Source organism: Budorcas taxicolor, chromosome 8, assembly GCF_023091745.1.
Source record: "Budorcas taxicolor isolate Tak-1 chromosome 8, Takin1.1, whole genome shotgun sequence".
Taxonomy (NCBI): Eukaryota; Metazoa; Chordata; class Mammalia; order Artiodactyla; family Bovidae; genus Budorcas; species Budorcas taxicolor.
Genome location: NC_068917.1, coordinates 102925740 through 102939412, shown reverse-complemented (window position 1 = coordinate 102939412; position 13673 = coordinate 102925740). Strand labels below are relative to the sequence as shown.

Here is a 13673-nt window from a genome sequence, read left to right as displayed (position 1 = left end):
TTTCAGAGCATGGAACTCTTGAAATAAACAAAATAAGGGTCCCTGTTTCATGGTGTACTTATGAGTCTTATGTGAAATAACATAGCATCTGACCCTTAGTAAATGCTGGGGACAAGAAAGGGAGTGAGTAAGGAGGGAAGGAATGAGGAAGGAAACACAGAAGGAAGGAAAGGAAGAAGAAGAAAAAAAGAATAAGACAAGGAAGACCAGAGGAACAAGGGTGAGAGACGAGAAAAAATAGGAAGGGTGGGTCAAAGACTATTACAGGATAAGAAAGTTTGACAAAATCCATATGGAGGAAAAAGATTTATTTTAGTTAACTGTCAAATACTAGGAAAAATGCTTAGAAACAGGATGCATATTTTTATTTGAAAAAGAAAGATTATTTTCCTCTTTTGCAATGCCTTTTCTCTTAAGAGGGATTTTCCTATGTCACTCATGGAATAAATTTAATATAAACTTGGAAATTTTTTTCATATTTGGGTTTTGTTCATATTTTCTTTGTAGGGACCAACATATTTAAAATAATAATTCTTACTGGATGAATGTTTGTCTATTTCTCAACTTAAATAAGGTTTATCTTTTCAAAATTTCCAAAGGATTTATTGCCATTAGTTTGAAAAATCACCCTCAGAATTTGAATATGTTTAAATATAGTATACCACATATATGAGCATGCACCATAACATTTAGTAAGTTTTCTTTTAACCTAAAAGTTAAGAAATTCTGTATAACACAGAAATACAGATGTCTTAGGAAAAGCTGAAAGAAGAAAATACTCTAAGTTGAGGCATGGTGGGTATAGTGGTCTCCTAATAAATATTGCAGGACATCTGTAGGCTGAATTTCTCCAGATTCAAAGCAAAGTCTATTTATTCACTGTCAGCCCCACTTCCCTTATTTATTGAAGAGCCAGTTCTGTTTTTATCATATTCATGAATCACTGCAGTTGAATGATAATGAAAATGTAATCAGAATGTTGATAGGATGAAAACCCAAGGGCAAGTCTGAAAAACAACCAAAGCTCTGGGATGAAAATCAAATCTAATTCCAGCAGGTAAACTCCAGTTTTGCATTTAAAGAACAAATGCAAACAGAACTACATAAAAGCTTCTTTATTGATCAGGGGCTGTGAGACCTACTTTATCTGTTTGCATAAGAGCATCACCATTTTGCTCTACCGGGGAAGTAAGTAGTTGTTAAAGACACAGGCTGCCTGGTTAGATCTGGGCTCTGAGACTGGGCTGTGCATCCTTGGACAAGTTACTCAGTGTCTCTGAACCTTTCTTCATTTGTAAATTGTAGATACTCATGGTACCTGTCTCACACAGTTGCAGTAAGTATTGAACATAATACCCTAAGCAATTGGTGGATGCTCGATACATGGAAAACTCTCAGTAAATGTCAGCTATTATTCTCATTCATTTCTGTAAACTGAAATTCACTAGAAAATTTATCATATTAGAGGTCTAAATGCACTATCTCTGAGCATATAGAGAATATGATGACTGATCCATCACTTTACCTTCTACAGACCCCTTTAGGAGAGGGAATGGGGATTGTGGCTACTGACACTTTTTTTCTTTTCAGAAATATACATGATAATGTTGAGCTGAAATAAATGTCACAACTCCACTGGCTCATTTCTGAAGAAGGAACAACTGCTGCAACAATAGTAAGCTCAAGTGACATCAAAACAGCCCAACTTTTGGTGTATAAATCACCCTGCATCCTATTCTAGCCAATGCAGCCATCACCTTGTCTGAGCAAATTTTCTGGTTTTTTTATACAGCTTACACCTGTGTCAGATTTTCTTCATGTTAACTACTAGTTTTCACTGTAACAGAAAAAAGCAAGGAGGAAGGTCATTAGGGTGGGTTGAAAGACACAGAAAAGGAAGGCATTGATAATTTACCAAGAGGGACGCTAGATGCTCGCTTAAACTATCTGAAGTGCTTATATAATGAAGCAAGATCTTTCTACCAATGAATCCAACAGATACTTCCTGAGAATTATAATTACCCTAAAGATTTATGAGACCTCTGTGAGACTAGACAGAAGGACAAAGCCTATTGGAAATGGCCACATGAATAATTTGTTTTTCAGGAATAACTTGTGACCATTCCAACCTTCTCAGACACTAATGGTAATTTATTCATAAATTAACTGGATAGGCAAATTCTCGCCTAATGGGAACCAGTTGGCAACCTTCCTAGAGCACCAAAGACCGATGGTTCCTGACAGTGGTTCTGCGTTTTGGTAACTGCAAATGAGCCCTGCTTCAAAGCTAAATAGACTGGGGCAGATCATTCATAGGGAGACAGGTCTATCGGCAAAGGGGCTCTGACATACAGGACAGAGACTATTCTAGAGCTTTGTCATCATTAGTCGCTCCCACCCATGGAATGCTAGAAATGTGCATTGGAGGAAATGCACTGATGTACTCAGGAAATATTTGTGACTATGTTAGTACTTTTGCTCGGCCTATGTAGGCCAGTGTCATCTATTTCAGGAGGTGACCACCCAGAGAGAAGGGAATTTTACCAAGCAATAAAGTTGCTAAAAGCACAAGAATATTTCATCATTTTAAAACTTGGGATGAAGCTCTGTATAGAAAAGGAAATCACTGATAGCCCAGCTAAAGTGAAAATCCTAGAACAGACTTCAGAAAAATCATAACATGCCCAGATTGAGGAAAAGTAGTTTTGTTTTGTTTTTTAAGTCAAGAGAAACAAACCAGGGGTAGCATTTCCTGGGGTTTCAGTTCATAGAGAAACCAATGAGGTACTGATCTCGGCATGGGTCGGGTTTGGAAGCCTTTATTCCTAAGGGGAAAAAGTGAATCAGGAGAGAGCTGTTGATCAGTTATCAGTTTACTGTACAGACTGAACCTGCATATCTGTCTGATTTAAAGTTTAATATAATGAACTTAATACATTATCATCCTGAAATGAATAAAGTCACACTAATAGAAGAAATATAAAACTGCAAATAATCTCAAACCTCAGTAATCAAATGGATTAGCCTTTTTCTTTACCTCTTTTGCAATACCCCTCCTGACCAGGGCTGCCAGACTAAGCAAATCAAAACATAAGGAAGCCAGTTACATTTAAATTTTGGTAACTAATAATCAATTTCTTGGTATGTCCCATGTAATATTTGGGACATCAAATACTAAAATATTACTTGTTGCTTATCTAAAATTTGAATCTAACTGGTTGTCCAGTGTATTATCTGGCATAACTACTCTTGCCTCATGGTTGGAACTACTCTGCTTTAACTGATGGTAAAACTAATTTGCATTCATCAGCACTCCAATAGAGAGGTTGTAAGGTGCCTTTTCTGAGAAGGCAATGGTACCCCACTCCAGTACTCTTGCCTGGAAAATCCCATGGACGGAGGAGCCTGGTAGGCTGCAGTCCTTGGGGTCCGCAAAGAGTCAGACACGACTGAGCGACTTCACTTTCACGCATTGGAGAAGGAAATGGCAACCCACTCCAGTGTCCTTGCCTGGAGAATCCCAGGGATGGCGAAGCCTGGTGGGCTCTCGTCTGTGGAGTCGCACAGAGTCGGACACGACTGAAGCGACTTAGCAGCAGCAGCAGCAAGATGTCTTTTCACCCGAGTTCCAATGCTCATTTTGAAATCTTGGATGCTTCATTTAACTTTACTGTGCTCTAGTCACCACATCTGTAAAATGGGCTGAATAAGAGCTCCTCCTTTGCAGGGCCATTTCAAGGACTATATGAGATGGTACATGTAAGGGCCTAGCACAGTACTCAGTTCATAGCAAATGCTCAATCAATATTAGTTATTATTATCAGCAGGAGAACACGATGAATAAATAAAATGACAGAAAAGAAGGTGCCTGAGATCTTTCATTTGTGGTAATATTCCTTATCTATACATATAAGGTGGAGAAGGCAATGGCACCCCACTCCAGTGGTGGGCTGCCATCTATGGGGTCGCACAGAGTCAGACACGACTGAAGCGACTTAGCAGCAGCAGCATACATATAAGGAGAGCTATGAATTGTGACTTCACTTATTTGACCTTCACTTTATTTGACACATAGGGAGCAACACACAGGACTGAGAGTAACCAATATTGTTACACCACAGTGTGCACCAGGGCCTTTTTTGCACTATTCTTTGAAATAATGCAAAATGTATATATATAAAAAAATAAGACAGTGATTCTCATAGAAGGGGTATGGTAAACGCTGAGCCAGTAGTTAGTCCTGGAATGCCTCTCATCCCCCACCCTCACTGCCAACCCTCTTTGAGTTGCAGCACTTTGAATAGTTTCAAGGACAACAAAAATCTTTCATAAAAAGAGTTTCTTTGGCAAGGGAGCAAATTTAGAACCATCTTTGTGTATGTACCCAATGTAGAAAGGACTGCTGGTCCCAAATGTATTTTTCTGTACAGAGCCTCTGCACAAACCATCCTTTATGTCGTCATCAGTGAATACAAAGGACAACCAGTTAGCACGGCTGGCAACAGAAGGTCCTCAGTAGAATGGCTTTTTAAAAGCAACTTCCAAAGAAAGCTGTAACCTGTGGCCTCTATTCACCACCGGAAGAGCCTAAATGTGTTCCCCCTTTTGTAACAGAGAACATCTGTCAGTCCAGGAGAACAGTCACCCTCCCAGCAGTAAGTTTTACATACAGAGGCAACATCCTCTTTTTATGTGGTTCTGCCATGTCCTTGGTTAGGAAATGCACCCCTTTCAAACAGTTTGTCAGCCCCAACTTGCCTAACTGATAGCCATCCTGTTTCTTGCCTAAGCACAACTGAAAAGTATTGTCTATGTGGTTAAATGAATTAAACAAGGAATCCAAGAGACAGAGGTGGCTCTACTGCCATGGAGAATTCCAGCAGCGAACCAAAATTTAAGCCTGTAAATGCCTAATGGTTATGAAATCAAAACCCCAAACAATGCAAACGGCCAGTGACGCTTTAAGTTACAGCCAGTTGATTAATTTCCTTTCATTGCTCCCATCTTTTCTCTATAAAAGTCTCTCCTCAGCTCCTGTGGGCAGGGTACCACTAACCACTTCCAGTTTGATGCTGCCCAACTCACATGGGATTTTGCTCAAACAAAGTCTTAAAATTCTTACTATGGCTCAGTTTATCTTTTAGCAATGTGAATAAGTACAAGACGTCTTTCTGAGAAAAAATCTGAGTTGTGTACCAGAATGTTCTGTGCTCCTTTTTGCAAATAGTTTTTAGTCTCTGTATATAAAAGAAGATCATCAAACCAGTCAAGCCTGAAGGAAATCGACCCTGAATATTCAGTGGAAGGAAGCTGAAGCTGAAGCTCCAATACTTTGGCCACCTGATGCGAAGAACTGACTCATTTGAAAAGACCCTGATGCTGGGAAAGATTGAAGGCAAAAGAAGAGGACAACAGAGGATGAGATAGTTAGATAGCATCACTGATTCAATGGATCTGAATTTGAGCAAACTCTGGGAGATAGTGATGGACAGGGAAGCCTGGCGTATTGCAATCCATAGGGTCACAAAGAGTCAGACACAACTTAGTGACTGAAAAACAACAACAAATATGAGTAAAATGAAGACGGCATTTGGGACTTAGCTGGTATATTTCAAATGGCAATCAAATCATTTTATATCAGCCCAAGACATGGATTGATGTCGTTTTGTACAATCATCAAATAAACACAATTTGAGAAAACAATGCAGATCCAGACAGGTGCCATCGGTGGCTCTAGCAATGAGCCAGCTGAACAAAAGCAAGACACTTCCAGGATGCCAGCGCTGGGCAGGTTACTCCTCAGAAGAACAGAAGCTCTGCAAAAAGCAAAGTCCTTTAAAAGCTGGCATGCAGCCGCTTCCCAGTAACTTTATTTTGGAACACTGTTCTTGTATGCATGTAAAATGACTGCCTTTCTAGCTTGCCTTGTCCAGAGGATATTAAAATGTGAAGTTGAGGTTTAGCCATCTTTTTTGCTTTTTATTCTTAGCAGGATATATTTAAAATCCCTTTGAGAAGACAGCTAGGTATTATTACATATAAATTATAACACTGAAGTGGTTGCTGGGAGCTGAAGGGAGGAGGGAATGGAGAATTAGTATTTAATGGGTGGAAAGTTTCAGTTTGGGATAATGAAAAAGTCCTGGAGATAGATGGTGGTAATGGCTGCAGAACAGTACAAATGACATAATGCTACATAAAAATGGTTAAAAGTATAAAATTCTGTTATGTGCATTTTGAAAGGTCGGGCAAGGTCGGGCGTGTTGAGGCATGCCTGGGCATGCCCGGGCATGTTGGGACATGTCCCAGCAGAGTGCCGCAGACAAGCCCCGGAGGCGGGCTGACAACCAAAGCCGTCCAATCAGGTGCCGACACGGAGCCCTTGGACACCAATCACCGCTGAGCCCGCACTTTCTTCCTTATATGGGAGCCCGGCCCGGGCTATAAAACCCTTCCCCACCCCTCATACCTTGCAGACTCCCTTTGCTTCGCAGACCCCCTTCGCTTCCTTGCTTACCCGCCCCCGGGAGTTCTGCCCGAGGGTGACCGCCCAATAAAGGCCCTGATCAACTGTCCGTAGGGGTGGCTCCTTCTTCCCGCGGCGTTTCTTACACATTTCACCACAATAAAAAAAATAACATTGATAGGCTAAAAATGATGATATTAAAAAAGCTGAGATATAAGAGGAAAATAACCAGACAGGAGAGAGAGAGAGAGAAAGAAAAGAAAGGGAAAGAAATGGAAAGAAAAAAGATTGTGAGACACTCCCACTCCTTCCCAGGGCACTGGTGGGAGAGGTGTCAGTGATCCTAAAGGGGAAATGTGAACTGAACCCCCTCCCCCATCATTAAGAAGAGGGTCCCTTACTCGGGAAACACTGACTACCCACCTGTAATAAAAGAATAACAGAACGTACCCTCTCATACACAAAGGAAACCAAGCCATTGAAAAATTAACTGTATATAAATGGCGAATTCAGCCCTGGGATTTCTTTGGAAGGAATGATGCTAAAGCTGAAACTCCAGTACTTTGGCCACCTCATGCGAAGAGCTGACTCATTGGAAAAGACTCTGATGGCGGGAGGGATTGGGGGCCGGAGGAGAAGGGGACGACAGAGGATGAGATGGCTGGATGGCATCACTGACTTGATGGACGTGAATCTGAGTGAACTCCGGGAGTTGGTGATGGACAGGGAGGCCTGGCGTGCTGCGATTCATGGGGTCACAAAGAGTCAGACACGACTGAGCAACTGAACTGAACTGAACTGAACTGAACTGGGGAATAAGCAGATGAAAATATATTCTGCATCACTAGTCTACAGGGAAATGTACATCAAAAGCACAATAAGATGCTGCTTGACACCTAGTAGGATGGTTACGACCAAAACACAGGCGCTAGCAACGCTGGTAAGACGGAAAATCAGAGCCCTCATCCACTGCTGGTGGGAGGGGACATGGGGCAGCCACTCTGGAGAACAATCAGACAGTTCTCCCAAAAGTTAGACATGGATTTACCACGTGACCCAGCAATTCCACACCTAGGTTCATATCCACAACAAATGAACATATGCGTCCACATAAGACCTGTTTGAGAATATTCATAACAGAATTATTCGTAATAGCCAAAAAGTGGAAACCGCCTCAAAGTCCACTGACTTGTGAATGGACTAGTGAACAAACCGGAACTCTGGTGCATCCCCGAGATGAAATACTACTCAGCATTAAAGGAAATACCGATAGAGACCACGACACAGATGAACCTCAAAAATGCCAGGCGGAGCTAAAGAAGCCAGACACAAAAGAATTCCGCTTTCCTGAAATGTTCAGAACAGGCAAAGCTACAGAGTCAGAAATCAGGTTAGTGTTTGTTTGGGATGGGAGCTGAAATGGAGACAAACCGATAGCATAGACGAGGGATCTTACTGGAGTGATGAAAATATTACTTAACTGGCTTATGGTAATCATTAGTAAATTTACTACAAATTATTGTATACTTAAACGTGTGAAATTTATGGTATGTAAATTATGGCTCAATTATGTTTTTAAAAAAGGAACTCTGAAAAAAAACTGTGATTTAGAGGCTCTAAGAAGTGAAAAGCAAAATATGAAGGAAAGTAGCATGCGAACAGATAACCGACCAGGACCTACTGCACAGCACAAGGAGCAATACTCAACATTTTGTAATAACCAAGAGGGAAAAGAATCGGAAAAAGAACATATACACACGCACATACACACATATATATGTATCTGAATCACTTTGCTGTAGACCTGAAACTAACACATCATTGTAAATCAACTACATTAAAAAAAAAAAAATTCTAGCATAAGAGAGAGAAGCAAGGAGGCAGAAGAGCCAGACTGTCAGGTGAGAGCAGGGGAGTAAGTAGGCTTGAGGAAGGCCAGTGGTCCCCCTTCACTGCAGTCTAGAGAGATGCGTCTTCATTTGTTCATTCATATATTTGCTTGTGCAACAACTATTGATGACTGCACGTGACAGGCTACACTCCCAGTTAGGTGCTGGGATGCAGGTCCTCACAGAGATGACATTCCGGCAGGGAAGTCCAAATCTTGTTCAAGGACACTGATGGTTATTTATTTTATACAGTGGTGTGAATTTATTAATCCCAAATGCCTTATTCCTTCCCTTTGGTAATGGTAAGTTTGTTTTCTGTATCTATAAGTCTGCTTCTGTTTCACTGATAAGCTCATTTGTTCCATATTTTAGATTCCACATATAACTGATATTATATAGCATTTGTTTTTCCCTTTCTGACTTACTTTACTTAGTAGAATAATCTCTAGTTGCATCCATGTTGCTGCAAAAGCATTATTTCATTCCTTTAAATGGCTAAGTAGTATTCCATTGTGTATGTGTGTTTGTGTGTATCACATTTTCTCTATCCATTCATCTGCTACAGACATTTAGGTTGCTTCCATGTCTAGGCTATTGTAAATAGTGCTCCTGTGAACATGGGGGTGCATGTATCTTTTCAAATTTGAGTTTCCCCCATATATACACCCAGGAGTAGGACTGCTGATCATATGGATTGGCAGAATAATTTAAAAGATCGTTCTGGCTACAAATAGGCTGGGTGCAGAGGGCAAGGGTGGATCCAGAGACAGACACAGTGGAAGATGGGACTAGAAATGAAATTGCAGTTCTGAGCCTTAGTCAGTTGTAGCCAATTGTCTTAGCCAGCTGGACAACTAGAAAGCCAAGGGCAATGGAGGGATCATATGACCACACCCCATACTGCTTAAGTGAAATGCAAAACACCATTTTCCCAAACTGACCCCCCAAATCACCAAGCGCTTGTTAAAAATGCTAATTCTCACACTCTGTTCTTCTGGATCTGAATTTTGAGAGGAGAAGCCTGGGAAGTTATTTATGTGTATATTTAATACTGCTGCAGACAGTTCTCACGGTTAGGCAAGTTTCAGAAAGTATTGATCCATACTTTCTTTTTAAAAGCAAAGTTTAGACAAGCAGCAAGACAGATGAAAACATAATATAGAAGTCATCCCAAAATATGACGACCCTTTTCTTCTAGTGACTCGTGATTCAGGCTGAAAAAGGTTAATGGCCCTTTCAAACAAGAACAAAACAACTTGTAAAGGGTGTTGTTGTTGTTTCAGTCACTAAGTCATGTCTGACTCTTTTATGTCCCCATGGACTGCAGCGCTCCAGGCTCCTCTATCCATGGGATTTCCCAGGCAAGAATACTGGAGTGGTGACTATTTCCTTCTCCAGGGGATTTTCCTGACCCAGGGATGGAACCTGCATCTCCAGCATTGCAGGCGGATGCTTTACTACTTAGCCACTTGGGAAGCCCTGTAAAGAGTGAGCATAGTATAATAAGAAAATGGTGATGGACGTGTATAGTACTGGCTTTTGGCCTCTATGGTTTAACACTCTAGAATAGTAGGTATAATTCTGGGATAGATCTGAGCATAGTGGTTTTCTCGGGCTGCTGTAACAAATTACCACAAACTCAGTGGCCTACATCAACAGAAACTTAATCTCTCACAATTCAAGAGGCCAGAATTCCAAAATCAAGGAATCGGTAGGGCCCTGCTCCCGCTGAAGGTTTTAGGGGAGGATCCTTCCTTGTCTCTTCCAGTTTCCGGCGGCTCTAGGTGTTGGCCTTGGGCTGCGTGGAACTCCAGCCTCTGCCTCTGTTTCTTCTTATGGCCTCTGTCTCCTTGTGTTTCCTCTTCGGTCATAAGAACGTGTGTCATTGGACTTAGGTCTCCCTGGTTAATCCACGATGATCTCACCTCAAAATTCTTTTCTTATTTACATCTGCAAAGACTCCTTTTCCGAATAAGGTCACAGTCACAGGTGCCAGGATTTAGGACTTGGACATATGGTTTCGAGGGGAAGGAAGGGATTCACCATTCAGCCTACTAATAGTGATTTAAAACTGTTGAGCAAGCCTACATGATGCTCCTACCTGTGTCAGTGAGTCTACAGGGTGTTTTAAATATAAATGTTCTTAGTTCAACTTTGGGCTTCCCCAGGACTGGGGGATCCACTCTATCCATATACTCCCTCTGCTGCTGCTAAGTCGCTTCAGTGGTGTCTGACTCTGTGCGACCCCATAGACGGCAGCCCACCAGGCTCCCCCGTCCCTGGGATTCTCCAGGCAAGAACACTGGAGTGGGTTGCCATTTCCTTCTCCAATGCATGCAAGTGAAAAGTGAAAGTGAAGTCGCTCAGTCGTGTCCGACTCTTAGCGACCTCATGGACTGTAGCCTACCAGGCTCCTCTGTCCATGGGATTTTCCAGGCAAGAGTACTGGAGTGGGGTGCCACTGCCTTCTCCGATGCTCCCTCTAAGCCATCCATTTTGCAAATCCGCACCCCCAAAGGCTCAGCGGTAAAGAATCCACCAGCAATGCAGGAAACACAGGAGACTTGGGTTTGATCCCTGGGTTGGGAAGATCCCCTGGGGAAGGAAACGGCAACCCACTCCAGTATTCTTGCCTGGGAAATCCCATGGACAAAGGAGCCTGGTGGGCTAAAGTTCACAGTGTCACAAAGAATCGGACACAACTGGGCATGCCCACACAGTTTAACATTGCTCAGAATGACAGGTTTCTTTATAGATGAATTCACTCATCTGAGCCATGCATATTTTCAGAAGCATGACTTTGTCATTTCAAAATAAGACATGGTATTAAAAGGCTACCTATAGTAGACAAAACCACATTCAGACCACTGACATCACAAAAAATGCTGTGCTTTTTTCAGAAAGAAAACTCCTACACATGAAGAAAGGTACATCTATTGCAAGAAGAGTAATAGGGAGGAAACCAAAGAATTTTAGTGGTTTCTGCTGATATTCCCTTTGGGAAATGTCAATGGATCAACTTTTACTGTAATAAATATTTTAACAGAATATTTTGTTTTCCCAGGGCAAAAAGGAGGGATAGGTGATATTACAAGGATATATGAAATAGCTATTAGAAGCAGGAATAGCTGTAGACATATGAATGCATGCTAAGTTGTTTCAGCTGTGTCTGACTCTTTGTGACCCTATGGACTGTAGCCCACCAGGCTCCTCTTCCCACGGAATTTTCCAGGCAAGAATACTGGAGTGGGTTGCTATGCCCTTATCTAGGGGATCTTCCCAACCCAGGGATGGAACCTGCGTCTCTTACATCTCCTGCGTTGGCAAGAGGGTTCCTTACCACTAGTGCCACCTGAGAAGCCTGTAGTGACATGAATATATGATGACAAATCTTTAGTTAACAAAGATCAGGTACTTATAGACACAGAAAAAAATTATACTTTAAGACAGATACAAGAAGGGGACTTCCCTTACAGGCCAGTAGTTAAAACTCTGCTTTCAATGCAGAGGGTGTGGGTTCAATCCCTGATTGGAAAACTAAGATCCCAGATACTACACAGCACAGCCAAAAAGTAAAAATTAAAAGAAAAAAAGACACAAGAGCAGGATGGATACAAAAAGCAGTGTGGGGTAGGAAAAAGCATAGTACTAAAGGAAAAAAATTGATAATTTTTTATAATTGGGAAATCTAATGGAGAAGAATCTAAAAAGAAGTATTTCCCTAAATTGCATTCATCTGAAAGTTTCAAGAATCCTTTATTGAGAAGAGATTAGCATTAATAAAGGAACTTAATATTTATAGGGATTTATTGGAGTATTGAATATATTTGTATCTTGCTTAGCTTTTTAAAAGTATATAGTGTTCTTTCTTCTAAGTAGATTCAGTTCTTGTGAACTAAAAATCCCCTATTCTTATAAAATATTCCCAGGTATTCAATAAAAGAGAATTCCTAAGTGGCTCAGTGGTAAAGAGTCCACCTGCCAAGAGACTTGGGAGATACGAGTTCAGTCCCTGGGTCGGGAAGATCCCCTGGAGAAGGAAATGGCAACCTACTCCAATATTCTTGCCAGGGAATTCCCATGGACAGAGGAGCCTGGCAGGCTACAGCCCATGGGGTCACAATGAGTCAGACATGACTGAGCATGCACACACGCATGCACATTCAATAAAAACAGACAGAAAGAGAGGTTGAGGATGACATCAAAGTTGAACTGACCCAAATACAACTTTAGTCAAGATCTTCATACCAGGAGCATGCTGACTATGCAGTAGCCTTATAAAATGGGACTTGGGCAAAACCTGTTTATATCCAAATACTCAATTTGCTTTTATAAAACAAACTCTGCAGGTAGACTAGCAACACATCTCAGACACGAATTCTTAAAATCATGACAAATTTCAACATAGCACATCTAAATCCATCAGATTCTACTATCAGCATCCACCTCTCTCAATTCAACACGGCCAGAGATTTCTCAAACTTCTCAGACTTTGCACTAATAGCTAGGAAAATACCAATACACCATTGCAATATATATTTTTATCTTATAAGTTCAACTAAACATAATGACAAGCAAACACATTTTTAGCACTGGATAATTATTATCTAGATTAGTTGACTCATTTAACCAACAGGCTATTTTTCCATCTTATAATACGTTTCATGATTGCATTTTTCTTTGCTTTCTCTAACATTTTTAACAGATAACACAAATTCAGACATCACATTACAAAGAAAAGCTTGAATAAATTCATCCTGTATATTCTTTCGAACAACTTCTACTAAAAAATCCAGAGTGAAATCTCTAGTGATATCTCAATATTAAAAAAGGACATTACATTTTCATTTTCCAAGAAAACTGTCCAAGTGGCATTTATTTAAATTGTATTCATTCAAGCAAAAATGTTAGAAAGCCCTCCCACTCCCAGTCTTTGTTCAGTTCAGTCACTCAGTCATGTCCGACTCTTTGCGACCCCACAGACTGCAGCACACCAGGCTTCCCTGTATAAACAGAATTCCAAGAGAGGAAGACTGTTCCTTTGTGTCTATTCCAGTAACAGAAGGGAAGTAATTGTGTCTGATATATTTTGCTACAGACTCCTTAATCTAGGCAATGATTACAAATTCATGCATTTAATTTGAACAGTGATAATTAGGTTGATTTCCAGATGACTCATTTTTTAAACCTATGGCCATTAGCGCTTTCCATCTGGAGTGGGCCATGTGCTGCCTTCCCGCTGACATCAGTGGAAATCTTGAGTCAAGATCAAAGCTACTTTATGCCTCTCTGACCTTTCTTCACAATGCACAGTGGGG

At 41.0% G+C, this 13673-nt stretch overlaps 1 protein-coding gene across 1 annotated transcript in view; it reads right to left on the bottom strand.

Annotated features, from left to right (window-relative positions):
• PALM2AKAP2 (PALM2 and AKAP2 fusion) overlaps positions 1 to 13673 on the bottom strand; it is a 369435-nt gene that overhangs the window by 134537 nt on the left and 221225 nt on the right. The gene's annotated exons all lie outside the window — the stretch shown is intronic.